This window comes from Peromyscus maniculatus, chromosome 6 (genome assembly GCF_049852395.1).
Source record: "Peromyscus maniculatus bairdii isolate BWxNUB_F1_BW_parent chromosome 6, HU_Pman_BW_mat_3.1, whole genome shotgun sequence".
Taxonomy (NCBI): Eukaryota; Metazoa; Chordata; class Mammalia; order Rodentia; family Cricetidae; genus Peromyscus; species Peromyscus maniculatus.
This window is the reverse complement of record NC_134857.1, coordinates 71,853,495-71,867,508: the sequence shown is the minus strand read 5'-3', so window position 1 is coordinate 71,867,508 and position 14,014 is coordinate 71,853,495. Positions and strand designations below refer to the sequence as shown.

Genomic DNA, 14,014 nt, shown 5'->3' with positions numbered 1-14,014 from the left:
AGAAATATTGAAATAGTAAAGAAAAGGTGGCATATTCCTGAATAAGAATTACATGAAAATTCATGAAATATATGATATAAAAATATATACTGAGACAAATGTAAAGAAACAGATAAAATAATGATGTCCACTCTCTTGGGACACAACTGATTGTGTATAATTATTAATGCATATAAATTTTGACAAATATTGGGCTTCCTTGGGACATTTTCATACATTTAGTTTACTGAACTACTTTATCGTCTTTCAGTTGCTATTTTTAAAGATTATAGTTTTATCTTAAATTGTGTGTGTGGTTGGATATCTGTGTGTATCCGTGCATGTTTCTGTGTGTGTATGTGTACATTACTACATGTTACTTTTGAGGTAAGAAGGGGGTATTAGGTTTTCTGAAGGTTGTTGTGAGCTGCCCCAGTTAGGTGCTAAAAGAAAACTCAGATCCTCTGTAAGAACAGCATGCATTGTTCACTGATGAGCCTTTTCTCAAGTACTGTGATTAAAGAAAAAGCATCCTCACTTTGTATTTAGTAGTTTGCACAGGTGTCTTATGTAAATAGTCTGTGATCAGTTGATGTTGTTTGATTTTCATAATTGTCTTGTCTTACATTTTCCTGAATACTATATTGTCTTAGTAAAACTGGGAAATGACACAGCCCAAATAGATATCCACAAACACACCTCAACATATTTTGTTGTTGGCCTAGATCTCTCATGCAGGATTTTACTGGTATAGATGTTTAAACTGGATTTACAGAGGCACAGTTGGGAAAATGCAGAGATTGAAGCAAACATGGAAGAAATTCAAGGTCAATATGTGCCACATGCTGCACATACCACATTAAGAAGGAATGGAAATTAAAAATGATGGAGAAATGATTGGTTCCCCTTCAGGTACTCTAGAGGTATGCCAGAGTTAAGGATCCAGGAATCCACTTCCTCCCTTCATGCCTTAGCCATGGTCTAAGATAGATACAACATGCCTGGCCTCATGGAGGAAAGCTGGTGAGGAACATCTGGTCATCACCTGTCACATGAGCATGTGGTGTCAAGAAGCAGGGCCTCCCCTGTCCAGAGAGTGTCTGACAGATTGAGACAGAGCACAGGATCAGAATAAAAGAGACAAGGCACAGGGCACCTCCATCCATTCAACTCCAGAGATACCCACTGATCCTGAGCTGCCTATCACCTTGGTAAGTGTGCACAGGAGGCAAGAGCAGAGACTTTTCCAGAGGGCTTGCCAGTCTAGATCCTGAGAGGGGACGGGGAAGGGTTTTTCTGACTAGAGGACATATTGGTAGATCTTTAAATGTGGTGAAGAGTGAGGGGTAGGACAATGGTGGCAATGATACACACAATCAACAGTTTTGAGGGACAATTGAATGCTTGGAGCACTCTGGCTCGGGAGAGAACAAAGTACCTTCAGTGTTTAGGAACCCTCAGGACAAGACACTGAGCACAAGAAGTGTATGCAACCAGGTAAGTTTCAGGGGGAAGTTGGTCTGTGAAGAAATGCTGCCCCTCATTTCCAAAGAAGACTTCCAGTCAGGAATGGGCAACAGTTTTTCACTTTGAGTTGGTAAAGAAAGAGATCCCTGGTTCTGGGATCTGTTCACACACTTCTCAGATCAATAGGACACCACAAGGCTGATACTGACCTTGTCACCCTTAGCTTAGCAGTTGATGATTTGGATACCTCTGAACTCTGACCTCACAATAGGCCATACAATTCCAAGGCAACCTTGTGAGGGTTTACATATTTTTTCTGTCAGGGGCTCAGCTTACTGCCTCAGTGACATGGAAAGTGCTTTGGAATACTGACCTTAAACTAAAAACACCTTGAAGTAATGGTAACTCTTTCCCATTACAACTAGTTTTTTTTTCCTGAAATAATCCATGTACTGGCACATGTAGAAGAAATAAGACCAACAGATGTTTTACAAGGTCACTAGATATTTATTCAGTGTGGCTGGATACCAGGTGACAATTAGTATCTCACTGGCATGGATATCTAAGTTTCTAAATTCATGATGAACATGGTATGGTAGTATGAATGATGTTTCCTTGATTATCGGTGAAATTTCGGGGTGGGCTGAATGGGTAAGGTGGTCACAGTGTCTGTTGTGTGACATGTGTGGGATTCTCTTGCAGCTTCTGAACACCCACAGGCCGAGATGTCCTGCCAGCAGAGCCAGCAGCAGTGCCAGCCCCCTCCCAAGTGTGCCCCCAAGTGCCCTCCCAAGTGCCAGACACCAAAGTGTCCTCCCAAGTGTCCTCCCAAGTGCCCCCCTGTGTCTTCCTGCTGTAGCCTGGGATCCGGGGGCTGCTGTGGGTCCAGCTCTGGGGGAGGCTGTGGCTCCAGTTCTGGGGGCTGCTGCAGCTCTGGGGGTGGTGGCTGCTGCCTGAGCCACCACAGGCCCCGCAGATCTCTCCGACACAGACACCAGAGCTCTGGATGCTGTAGCAGTGGTGGCAGCAGTGGATTCTGTGGCAGCAGTGGTGGCAGCAGTGGATGCTGTGGCAGCAGTGGCAGCAGCAGTGGATGCTGTGGCAGCAGTGGTGGCAGCAGCTGTGGCAGTAGCCAACAGTCTGGTGGCTGTTGCTGACCTGGTGAGGAAGACTTCAGACAAGTGTTGCAGGAGGAAGCCATGTTCAGAAGACTGCCCATGCAGCTGCTCTCTCTCTCTTCCTGAATCCCTCCTTACCCTGCCCTTGAAGATGATCAAGTCCCCTATGAAAGGCTCTGCATTCCACTCACCAGATGACAATGTTCCTCTACCTCTTTGTTACAAATAAAAAGCCTTGCCAACCAGTCCTGACCAGACTCTTGCTCATCTTCTCAGCACCATCCTCATCCTCTCCCTTAGTCATCTTTTCCTGCACACAGAGAGTGGCACTCACAGCTCTTGTCCCCTCCTAGACGCATCTGTGTTTCCTATGACTTTGTACCAACTGTTCCCCTGCATCTGTAAGAACTAAGGTGGTCCTTTCAATAGTATCCAGACTTGATAACTTAGAAATGACAGTCACTCCTCACAATAATAAAACCTGGGGACAAATCCAGTGTCAAGGTGAATGTTCACTATTAGACACTCATTAGAAGGTCGAAGATTCAATACTCAGATTAAACAAGGACAATCAGCTCATCTGTCAGTCTCTTCTCTTCTCTTTCATTTTTTTGTTACTCTTTCTCAGACAAAATTTGACCCTCAACTGCAGGAGTTACATCGTTTCCATCACTTTATTTTGTGGCTGTAACTGAGTTGTTATAATGTGGGAACTTCCATACAGCTGACCAATGACAGTGGTCTCATTCTTTCCCCTTTGCTGGTGGCTGCTGAAATCTTGACACTGATGAGATCAGTATTCTAGAGTGGATATGTGGCCATCTTGGCATGTGCCATTCCATACTTCTGTGATTTGTTTTTCAAATCAAGTCTCTGCAGTGGCACTAAGACAATGGCTACATCGAACTGTGGTCTCCTTGAGGTCTCTAAGACTGTCCTCTGTCATTGTAGGAAACAGGTTTGTCATCATTGTCCCACTGTTACTTCACACTGGAGTGACCCGCAGATGCTCCCATTCACCCTGTCCACCTCCTGCAATAGTTTTTATACACATATATAAGTAAATTGTTAGAAAAATATCTTATACCATTTAAGTTCCAGTGATATATATATAAATTAAACACAATAAAATTCATAAATTTACATGTAAAATTTCATTATTTGGCAAAATATTTAGAGTTGTATGCCTCAAAGTGCAATGTGCACACTGAATATTTTTGAGACCTATTCTCATGAACAATATATAAACAGCAGAACCTCACTAATATATATAAATGAAAATGTAATGAACTTATTTTCAATAAATTAAATTTTATGTGGTAGAAAGCACCACTGAACTGATTGAAAATTTCAAGTTAGAAAAGTATAATGCATACTATACTTTTATGTGTATGCTCAACTATTTTACTCTAAACTTTATATGTGATAGAAAATGTGCAATATTTGTCTTTCTGTGTGTAAATTTTTAACTTGACCTGACTGCTGAGTCCATCTATTCTTCATTTTTACAAATGAATATGATTCCATTGATCATGCACACCACATCTCTTTGTCCACAATGTGATGATCATCTAGGTTGGTTCTATATGGTGGCTGTTATCAACAATGCAGTGACACATGTCCATCTGTAGGGGTCTCTGTGGGATGCTGACTTGATTTCTTTGGGCATGTACCTGGAATTGTTGGAACCAGATCCCAAGGTAATTCTAGTTTTATTTTGAGCTTCCTTTTCTCTAACATGCTCACCAGCATTATTTACCACAGGTGTTTTTGATGGTGGCCATGATGTCTGCTGTGAGCTGGAATCTCAGTATCAGTTTCATTTTCATCACTCTGATAGCTAATAAAAATAAATACTTTCTGTATATTGCTGGACATTTCTCTAGAATACTGGCTGTTCATTTCATTTCTTTTCTTTTTATTTGTATGATTTTTCTGGTAATATTTTAATTATTTTTGTCTTCTAGATATTAATTCCCCAATAAATATATAGTGTTCCATATTTTTCTCTCTTCCTGTAATCTATTTACTGACTCTTACCTTTTTGAGTATGTACTTTTTTATTAAAATTTTTTTCATTCATTTTACACACCAATCAAAGACCCCCCCTCTTACCTTCTCCCACCTCTCCAGCCTACCCCCGGAACCCACTGCTCACTCCCCCCACAAGAAGGCAAGGCCTCCCATTGGGATGCACAGAGTATGCACTTTTCAAGGTCATGTATATCTCCACAATTCTCTTTCCAAAAAATGAAGATCATTTTAGAAAGTCCTCACAGCCTCCTATACCCTGAAGTCTTTTCTCCTTGATGGTCTGGAGTAGTTGTGAGACTTAGATTTGGGACTTGAACTCATTTGAGCTGATGTTGGGCAGGGTCAGATGAGTGGATCTAGTTGTTTCTTGTGTGTGAGGATATCCAGCGCTCTCAGCACCATTTACTGAAGGGACACAATCTTAACCAGTGTGTGTTAGTGACACTTTCATCAAAGACCACATGGCTGTATCTGTGTAGGTTCATCTCTGGGTCCTGAAGTCTAATTCACTGGTGTACACATCAATTTCCCGGCTGTATGCAGCAGTCTTTGCAATTTAATATAATAATTTTGTTCTGAAATATAATTTTAGTAGATACTTTGATGCTTTTGACATTGTCTTTTCTGTATTTTATTATTATCTTGTAGGTTGTGTTCTTCTAAATATCATGTACAATTTCAATTTCAGTAAAAATTTATATTTTATTGTATTTGATAATTGTTGAGTTGAATTTGGAGATTGCTTTCTGTAATACAGTTATTTTTAAAATATTAAATCTAACTATTTATGAGAATGGGAGATCTTCTCATCTTTTGTTTTTTCAATTTTCTTTCTTCAATTTTACACAGTTTTCATTTTGGAACATTTAACTCCTTGTTCCTGTTTATTCCTAAGCTTTTTTTTTTAAATGCTGCCGTGAATTGGACGTTTTCCTGTTATTTGTTTATTTTTTTTTTTAGTACTTCATTGTTGGCTTACAAAAATGCCACCTACCTTGAAATACTGATTTTGTAGCCCTCCACTATGCTGAACATTGTATGTAAGATATTTTTTTCTGGTAGAATTTTAGGGTGGTTAATATTTAGGATACTACTATCTGAAAACACAGATAATTTGTCTTCTTCATTTTCTGTTTGCATTCCTATTCTGTCTTTCTCTCACAGAGCTCTAGCTAAGATTTTAAGAATGCACAAATTGGACACCCTTGTCTTGCTACAAATTATAATGGAAGTAGTTTTATATTCACTCCATTTAGGTTATATTTGACATATCTTTTCTATTTTAAGTTACTTCAGGGCTTTAATCATGAATGATGTTTGATTTTTCTGTATGCCCTTCTGACACCAATGGAGATGGTTATCACATTCTTGTCCCTAAGTCTATTAATATATTTTAATGCATTTACTGATTAGTAATTACTCAAGCATCCTAGTATCTATGAAATCATACCAACCACCATTATAAACTTTATTTAGTGTGCTCCATTTTCAATGTGTTAATAAAATATTTATTAATTCATTAATTTTTTAACACAATGTCCTGTAGTTTGAAGATATTCACACCTTTTCCTCCTAGTAAGACCTGTAAGATACACTTCCTTGTCTTCTACCCAATTCAAGTCCTCTTCTTGGTTTTGTTTTTATAACTAAGAAAGTCCCATCTGTACTGCACAAAAATATCAGAGTGTGGAGACCTCCTCTGGAGCAAGGCCAGCCTAGGAGTGCCCACATACTTATAGAAAACTGAATCTATCAGAAGCCATCAATTATTCATATGTATTCAGTTTGTAGGCAACCACAGCTGCTGTGATTTTTATGAATGAACAAATCCTGTTTTGCCTTGGTCTCACCTCACCTCTGACACTTATTGTCTTTTCACAACCTCCTCTGCAATGATCCATGTGTCTTGGGAGGGGTGTGACATAGATGTTTCATTGTTGGCTGATCAATACTTGTCCTCTGAACTTTGATCAGTTGTGATGCATTGCATTAAACATTGTTGATGGCACAAAATAATTATTGTTATGATAAAGTGTGAGGACTGACTGCTCTAGAGTGTAGTAGTCTCTGCAATCTGCAAACCCCAGGGACAGCAGAATATAGATCTTTGTGAAGCAAGAAGGAAATATGAGTGTGTTGTGTGGATTGGCCAGGAACTAGATGCCCTTCCCTTGAGGTAGCTGACCTTTGAGAGCTGATTAAATGAGTTGTCTGGTAAACAGAAATGTGCTTTATAGATGCCCATGGAAAGCTGGATATAGGCTTTTCTTCACCCAATAAAAATTATTCTATCTGGTCATTGTCCTCCGGTTCAGCACATTGTCACCAGCACTCCCTTTGGATCTAACAGGACAAGCCACCATCGTTCTCCCAGGATCCATCTCTAAGCATCAACTGCCAGCAAAGGAAAAATTGGTTTTCTGCCATGGAGTATCACTGTATATACAAACCACACTGAAGGGCAGACTGCATGCCCAGCAGTCGATAACTATCAAGGAAGTCAATGGTATTTTTGGAAAATTTTAATCTCCCAATGCTGTAGTCAGGCTTTTTTTAAAACCTCAGCGGTCTTTTGCTTATACATTATGGTTTCTGATATTCAGTTTATTTGAGTTCTGCATTTGCGCAAATGTTGGTGTCTCTACATGTACATGCAATTCTAGTGTTTTTACTTTTTTCAATATGTTTACTTAGTTTATTCTCATTTGTTTGTTCTTTGTTTGTCTGCTTCATTTCTAAAGAGAGAGGGAAAAAGTCATAGACTGGAAGAGTTAGGAGATGAGGAGTCTCTGTGAGTATATGAAGCAGGAATAAACCTGATCAGAATATATTCTGTAAAAAAAAAAATTATTCTCAATTAAAATGAAAGCTAAGAAATACACTGGCTTTGTGGTATCCATATTTGATTTTAGTAATTTAAACAATTTCCTTCTTGAAATATTCTATCATACACTAGTCATTGGAGATTTTATTGTTTAGTCTGAAATGCTTTCATATGTTTCCCTATTTGTCATTACTAATGATGTCTAGTCTGATAAGGGAAAATTATTTTAATGCTTTCATGTTTGTTAAGACTTTTTTATGGTCAAAATGTGATGTTTTAAAGAGAGTTCTCATAGTTACTGAAGATGAAAAACACTTTGCTTCTGGAAATTGTGAAGTTTTTTCCATGTGTTTCGAATCCACTTGACCTATGGTGAAGTTTTTCTTTGAAAGTTCATTGTTTATTTTTAGTTTTTATGGGCTCTCTACTGATAAAAGTGCATATATATATATATACATATATATAATATAGAAGTGAACCTCTCAAAGTTGACATCTGGATTACACATAAAATCACACACACGCACACACACACACACACACATACGCACACACATGCACATTAACACATATGGGGATAGAGATAGAGATGGGAAAATTTTATTAATTGTGTAACATGTTTTAGTATTTTTTTTTTGAAGATTTCTTCCTAAAAGAGTTTAAAATAGCCAAGTCATGCACTGAGTACAGGACACGGTCCCACTGCCTGGATGCCTCCCAAACAGATCAAGCTCATCAACTTGGGGCTTTTACAGGGACACTTGGCTCATCCTGGGAGGAGGGGACTGGACCTGCTTGGACTGAATCTACCAGGTTAAACTCAATCCTCAGGGAAGTCTTTGCTGTGGAGGAGATGGGAATGGGAGCTGGGATGGGGGAAAGGCGGGGAGGGGGGTGGGCGGGAGGGGAGAGAACAAGGGAAAAATAGCTTAAAATAATGAGAGTTTTGAATTGTTTTACTATATGTTATCCATATATTAAAATTATACCACTAACACTCAAAAATATTATGTAATAAGATGTTAATTAAAATTAAGTGATTTATAGACTTTATACTTTGAGAGTATATATGTGTCATGTGCAATTGTTAAACAAGTAGACAAGAATGAACATCTCAAAAGCAACATTGAATTTTCTTGATTTGGCCTCTGAGGTGCAGAGAAAAAACTTTTTTATTTGAATTATTTCTGATTAGAATTTTTAGTGTTCTCTTATATTCCAGGATAAGGAAAATATGGCCTTATAAAAGAGAAATATCTGACAACTGAAACCCTCAGAATGTCAACAGCTTTTGGTCAATATATTCATATTGTATTGTAGCCTAAGTGTCCAGAGCTCACAGTCAAGGCTGACTCTAGTCTTCCCCCAGCAAGCGCGGCACTCATACACAGCTATGTACAGGTGCTCATACACAGATATGCACAGGTGCTCAGCTGAGGTGTTGCCCTGCATAGAGGCAGAAGTGCGGAGTAGCTGACATCACAGCCACATCATCCTAGAAGTCCTAAGATGAGCCATTCATAACTACCTTTGTGGAAATCAGGGATCCGGTTCTGACCTCTCCATGTTGCTAAACCTTTTGGAACAACTGAGGAGGAGACTAAAATCAAAGCAGGTGAGACAGTGAAAGATTTCTTGAGGTCACATGGACACACTTACCTCAGTATGCCTCAGAGTTCAGGTTCCATTGGGGTGACCCATGTCTTTAGGAGAATCTATTTCTAAGCTTGCACATCAATGAACATTCCAGTGGAAGGCTTAGGCATCACCAAATAGCTACAGGATGATTGTGCTCAACTACTGAGGAGAAACACAAATCCTAAGAAAGGTTGTTAAGGAATTCCTCATGACTACATTAAACATCATGGATTAAAAAAATAATGTGGACCTCAGCTGCATTATCATAGCAGCTAAAGTTTGTAACATATAATTTAGAGAAAATCATAACCAAAGAAAAGAAGATAGCACCATTCATCTAAGAACAAACTTGAGAGCAGGTGGGAAATGCTTCAGGTAAAGAAGCTAAAAGGCTGTGTGTCATATGAATTTTTACTTCTGCTAAGTGGTATACAATCCTGAACAAGTCTTTGCTAATGACTTTGTGGTAGGTATTATTGAGAGTGTATGGATCTGATGCTGCAACATAGTAAATGAAAGACCAATGGGATTTATGGGCCATATTGAATTATAACTTTGGATATGTGTAAATGTTAAATGTATTTTTTAAAAGACATGGAGACAAATGATAGATAGATGAAAATATGTGACCGAAGACAGGGGCATGTGCATCCCTCTATATGAAGACACTCTATACAATTATAAATACATCTGTTTCTCTATCTTATTTTCTTAGTGCTTATCATGTTCTTGTGTCCCAGCCTCATGTTATTCCCAGGGCTTGGAAATTCCAGAGCCCACCAGCATTTAGGGGAAGAGTTTTTGCCAATTTATTTTGTATATTTCTTTGCCTCATCTCATTGATCTTTGTAGATTTAGGACAATCTTACATCATGACTCTTTACAACCATATCCATCTATAATAAATCATAACTATTTCTACTAAATCTGAAAAAGAGAAAAAATTCTAAATAATATGTTCATATATATTCTATGAACATGTAGAATATAAATGAAAACCAGGCATACAGAGAGAACAGAGGTCTAATGACCACAGAAACACATTTTTGTGAATTAATAAGGAGTAATTCTATTTTTAATAACCTGCCTTCATCAGTCAGAGATATAGCCCATTATCCCTTTGTGGCATATGTAGGAGTAGACTGACTCTGTTCCTTTGATTTTTTTTAGGTGAAATATATCATTCCCTTGACCTCACATGAAACTTTTTTCTGATTTTCTCTTTACTAATGTGCCATCTGACCTCACTACTAATAGCATGCCATTTTCATGAAAGAGATGTGTTGGCTTGTACAGAATATCCAGCAATATTGAAACAGTAAAGAAAAGGTGGCATATTCCTGAATAAGAATTACATGAAAATTCATGAAATATATGATATAAAAATATATACTGAGACAAATGTAAAGAAACAGATAAAATAAGGATGTCCACTCTCTTGGGACACAACTGATTGTGTGTAATTATTAATGTATATAAATTTTGACAAATATTGGGCTTCCTTGGGACATTTTCATACATTTAGTTTACTGAACCACTTTAACATCTTTCAGTTGCCATTTTTAAAGATTATAGTTTTATCTGAAATTGTGTGTGTGGTTGGATATCTGTGTGTATCCGTGCATGTCTCTGTGTGTATTTGTGTACATTACTACATATAACTTTGGATTTAAGAAGAAGGTGTTAGGTTCTCTGAAGGTGGTTGTGAGCTGCCCCACTTAGGTGCTAGAACTAAACTGAAATCCTCTATAAGAACAGCAAGCATTGTTCACTGAAGAGCCTTTTCTCAAATACTGTGATTAAAGAAAAGCATCCTCACTCTGTATTTAGCAGTTTGCACAGGTGTCTTATGTGAATAGTCTATGTGATCAGTTGATGTTTTATTTTCATAACTGTCTTACATTATCCTTAATATTATATTGTCTTAGTAAAACTGGGTAATGACACAGCCTAAACAGACATTCAGAAACACACCTCAACATACCTTGTTTTTGTCCTGGATCTCTCATGCAGGATTTTACTGGTGTAGATGTTTAAACTGGACTTACATAGGCGGAGTTGGGAAAATGCAGAGATTGAAGCAAACATGAAAGAAACTCAAGGTTAAACTAGCTCAATATGGACCACATGCTGCATGTATCACATTAAGAAGGAATAGAAATTTAAAAAGATGGAGAAATGATTGGTTCCCATTCAGGTACTCTGGAGGTATGCCAGGGTTAAGGATCCAGGAATCCACTTCCTCCCTTCATGCCTAAGCCATTGTCTAAGATACATGCAGCATGCTTGGTGTCATGGAGGAAAACTGGTGAGGAACATCTGGTCATCATCTGTCACATGACCATGTGGTGTCAGGAGGCAGGGCCTCCCCTGTCCAGACACTGACAGGCTGAGGCAGAGCCCAGGATCAGAATAAAAGGGTTGAATACAGAGCAACTCCATCCACTCACCTCCAGAGATACCCACAGATCCGGAGCTGACATTAACCTTGGTAAGTGTGCATGGGAGACAAGAGCAGAGACTTTTCCAGAGGGATTGCTAGTCTAGATCTGGAGGGCGGACTAGAGAACATATTGGTAGATCATTAAATGTGAGAAGAGTGAGGAGTGAGACAATGACAACATGGACATACAGAAGCCACAGTTCTGAGAGACACTGGAACGCTTGGGACATTCTGGCTCTGGAGAGTACATAGTAACTTCAGTGTTTAGGAACCCTCAAGAAAAGAGAGTGAGCAATGAGAAGTATATGCATCTGGACAGGTTTCAGGGAGGAGTCGCTTCCCCTCATTTCCTAAAAAGACTTCCAGTCAGGAATGAACAGCAGTCTCTTCTTTGAGTGTAGAAAGAAAGAGATTCCTGGTTCTGGGATTTGTTCACACACTACTTAGACCAATAGGACACCACAAGGCTGATACTGACCTTGTCATCCTTAGCTGAGCAGTTGATGATTTGGATACCTCTGAACTCTGACCTCACAATAGGCCCTACTGTTCCAAGGCAGCCTTGAGAGGGTTTACATATTTTTCTGTCAGAGGCTCAGCTTGCTCCCTCAGTGACATACAAGGTGCTTTAGAATACTGACCTTAAACTAAAAACAGCTTCAAGTAATGGTTAATCTTTTCCGTTACAACCACTTTTCTCTGAAATAATCCATGTGCTGGCTCATGTAGAAGGACTAAGACCAAGAGATGTTTTCCAAGGTCACTAGATATTTATTCAGTGTGGCTGGATACCAGGTGACAATTAGTATCTCACTGGCATGGATATCTAAGTTTCTAAATTCATGATGAACATGGTATGACAGTGTAAATGATGTTGCTTTATCGTTGAAATTTTGCGGTGGGCAGAATGTGTCAGGTGGCTACAGTGTCTGTTGTGTGACATGTGTGGGATTGATTCTCTTGCAGCTTCTGAACACCCACAGGCCGAGATGTCCTGCCAGCAGAGCCAGCAGCAGTGCCAGCCCCCTCCCAAGTGCGCCCCCAAGTGCCCTCCCAAGTGCCAGACACCAAAGTGTCCCCCCAAGTGTCCTCCCAAGTGTCCTCCCAAGTGCCCCCCTGTGTCTTCCTGCTGTAGCCTGGGATCTGGGGGTTGCTGTGGCTCCAGCTCTGGGGGAGGCTGTGGCTCCAGTTCTGGGGGCTGCTGCAGCTCTGGGGGTGGTGGCTGCTGCCTAAGCCATCACAGGCCCCGCAGATCTCTCCGTCGCCATCGTCACAGCTCTGGATGCTGTAGCAGTGGTGGCAGCAGTGGCTGCTGTGGCAGCAGTGGTGGCAGCAGTGGATGCTGTGGCAGCAGTGGCGGCAGCAGTGGATGCTGTGGCAGCAGTGGTGGCACCAGCTGTGGCAGTAGCCAACAGTCTGGTGGCTGTTGCTGACCTGGTGAGGAAGACTCCAGACAAGTGTTGCAGGAGGAAGGCATGCTCAGAAGACTGTCCATGCAGCTACTCTCTCTCCTCCTGAATCCCTCCTTGTCCTGCCCTCGGAGATGCTGAAATCTCCCATGAAAGGCTCTGTATTCCACTCACCACATGACAATGTCCCTCTACCTCTTTGTTACAAATAAAAAGCCTTGCCAACCAGTCCTGACCAGACTCTTGCTCATCTTCTCAGCACCATCCTCATCCTCTCCCTTAGTCGTCTTTTCCTGCACACAGAGAGTGGCACTCACAGCTCTTGTCTCCTCCTAGACGCATGTGTGTTTCCTATGACTTTGTACCAACTAAGGTGGTCCTTTCAATAGTATCCAGACTTGATAACTTAGAAATGACAGTCACTCCTCACAATAATATAACCTGGGGACAAATCCAGTGTCAAGGTGAATGTTCACTATTAGACACTCATTAGAAGGTCGAAGATTCAATACTTACATTAAACAAGGACAATCAGCCAATAGTCAGTCTCTTGTCTTCAATTTCATTTTCTGTTACTCTTTCTCAGACAAAATTTGACCCTCAACTGCAGGAGTTACATAGTTTCCATCACTTTACTTTGTGGCTGTAACTGAGTTGTTATAATGTGGGAACTTCCATACAGCTGACCAATGACAGTGGTCTCATTCCTTCCTCTCTGCTGGTGGCTGCTGAAATCTTGACACTGATGAGACCAGTATTCAGAGTGGATGTGTGGCCATCTTTGCATGTGCCTCTCCATACTTCTGTGATTTGTTTTTCAAATCAAGTCTCTGCAATGGAACTCAGACAATGGCTTCATTGAACTGTGGTCTCCTTCAAGTCTCTAAGGCTGTCCTCTGTCATTGTAGGAAACAGGCTTTGTCATCATTGTCCCACTGTTACTTCACACTGGATTGACCCCCAGATGCTCTCATTCATCCTGTCTACCTCCTGCTTAAGTTTATATACACATATGTATATAAATATGCTAGAAAAATGTCTTATCACATTTTAATCCCAGTGCTATATATGAATTAAACACAATAAAATTCATTAATTTAAAT

At 39.9% G+C, this 14,014-nt stretch overlaps 1 long non-coding RNA gene across 3 annotated transcripts; it reads right to left on the bottom strand.

Annotated features, from left to right (window-relative positions):
- Window positions 1-1,936: 1,936 nt before the first annotated feature.
- LOC121830224 (uncharacterized) lies at window positions 1,937-14,014 on the bottom strand. Of its 3 annotated transcripts, XR_006073305.2 has the most exons (4): window positions 11,510-14,014; window positions 11,044-11,102; window positions 9,081-9,221; window positions 1,937-3,596 (listed from the first exon to the last, which is right to left on the bottom strand). It is a non-coding gene; the product is annotated as an uncharacterized LOC121830224 (long non-coding RNA). The 3 variants fall into 3 exon arrangements; XR_006073304.2 differs by having other exon boundaries at window positions 11,044-14,014; XR_013052194.1 differs by having other exon boundaries at window positions 9,081-9,218; window positions 11,044-14,014.